A 1,989-nucleotide genomic window follows, 5' to 3' on the forward strand; every position below is an offset into this window, starting at 1 on the left:
GGGTCCTCTGCTCTGACTCTTATTTACTGAACACTTTCCCTGTTCCCAGACACTTTTTGGATGCTATCTCACTAAATCCTCACAATAACCAGAGGAGAGGCATAATATTGTATTCTCATTTTACAGATGTGGAAATGGACAATACAAGAGGGTCAGTGTTGCAGCCAATGCCTCATGTATGTCACAAGTGGTAGAAAGCAGGATTTGAAGCCAAGTCTTTCTACTTTAAACCTAGCACTTTCAAGATCTAGAACAAGATTTGGATGAAGAAGAAAGAGAAACAGCATTTATCTATATCATAAAAGCCTGGGAGTTAGGCCTTAACATAGAAAGACTAAAGAGACCAGTAGTTCACATACCCAAATTATTTGGGGAGATGGGGCAGAGGGTCCGGATAATCTCAGTCTGAATCTTAATAGGTTGTCTCTAAAGGCTGCTGAGCAAGGTCTAACAAGAGTTCTGATTTCTAAATCCTAACCTATTAAAAGGCCCAGTGTCCTAAAGCTTCGCCACTGCCTCCTTCAGCATACTAACTCCTCTTAAGACTCACATAGTGATTGTGAGGTGGCAAGGATTTCTGTCTGACTAAACAAGCTTTACTCTCCCCTAGATCAATGAAAGAATGTGTCTCCTGCTCAATTTCAAGTACCTCCTCTGTCTCTCCCAATTAAAGTGGAAAACTCTGCCAAGTTTAGAAGGCTTGTAGTAGACAAAGCCAGAGTTAAGCTTTCAAAGGCACTTGTCTCCTAGCCCCAAATTTCAACTCCGTTATTTACTAAAAAAAGTTGGGTTTGAAATATAGATTATGTTTGGCTGGTCACCAATACAAATGCATTCTTATTTCACCACTTTCTATTGTGCAGTCTTTGAAAATGTGGTTGTGCAGCACACATCATTTGCAGATCATAGTAACAGGCGTGAGCATGAAACAAGGAAAGTGTCTTAGTTTGGCTGGTTTCAAGGCCCAGGTTTCCAGAAGCCCCACACTCAGTACTCAGCAAGGAAAGAAATCCAGCTGACCCATTGTCTTCGGAGACTGTAATAACAGATAACTATTAAGGGCTTCTTATTCATACACACACACACACACACACACACACACACACACACACACACGGAAAGAAATACTCCAAAATGTTAGTATCAACATGTTCTATTACTGAGTGAATACATTATAGAATATTTTTAGACTTTTTTTTTAGGATCAAGAATCAAGTATTTTATTTTTCATTCCTTGCATTTGAAGTACTCCTGGATGACATCCTTGGCCTGAAACTATGCCATAGTCCTGAAGTAGCATACAACTGCAACCAGCCAGTTTATCAGGGTTTCTCTCTCTGTCAGTTTTATGGAGGCCTAGCTACCAATTCCCCCCTGTTTCTTGTCATCAACCTTAACTAGGTTGATTTGCTCTTCAGCACAAAGGGTCTCCACCAAACTGATATACACAGGCCCATTGCAGTTGGATGGATGCGAGCACATAAAGATTGGCTTGAAACTGCTCTTAGGTTTTGGCAGCTTGGAGAAATTTTTTGGGCTAAGCTCTCGTGGATGACTGTGGTCTTCAGTATCTTCTGTAAAACAGTACTTACTAACAGCTATTTCACCTCCAGCAGGAATGCCTTCCTCAGCCACAGCGGTGAGTTACAGATGGGACAGAATCTTTTTTTTTTTTCAACTAGGGTTTACATTCAATATTATTTTGTATTAGTCTCAGATGTACAGCATATTAGTTAGACAATTGTATACTTTACAAAGTGTTTCCCCCAGTATTTCCAGTACCCACCTGGCACCATGCATAGGTATTACAACAGTATTGACTGTATTCCCTGTGCTGTACTTTACACCCCTTGACTCTTTGGTAACTGCTATGAAGTACAAAATAGAGCCAAATCTTTTTTTTTTAATTTATTTATTAAGTTTAATGCAGTGACATTGATAAACCAGGGTACATATGTTGAGAGAAAACATCTCCAGATTATTTTGACA

The 1,989-nt window shown here is 39.7% G+C and overlaps 1 pseudogene; it reads right to left on the reverse strand.

Annotated features, from left to right (window-relative positions):
• Nucleotides 1–1,227: 1,227 nt before the first annotated feature.
• LOC136386483 (small ribosomal subunit protein eS12-like) lies at nt 1,228–1,644 on the reverse strand (annotated as a pseudogene).
• Nucleotides 1,645–1,989: the final 345 nt, after the last annotated feature.

Source organism: Saccopteryx leptura, chromosome X (genome assembly GCF_036850995.1).
Source record: "Saccopteryx leptura isolate mSacLep1 chromosome X, mSacLep1_pri_phased_curated, whole genome shotgun sequence".
Taxonomy (NCBI): domain Eukaryota; kingdom Metazoa; phylum Chordata; class Mammalia; order Chiroptera; family Emballonuridae; genus Saccopteryx; species Saccopteryx leptura.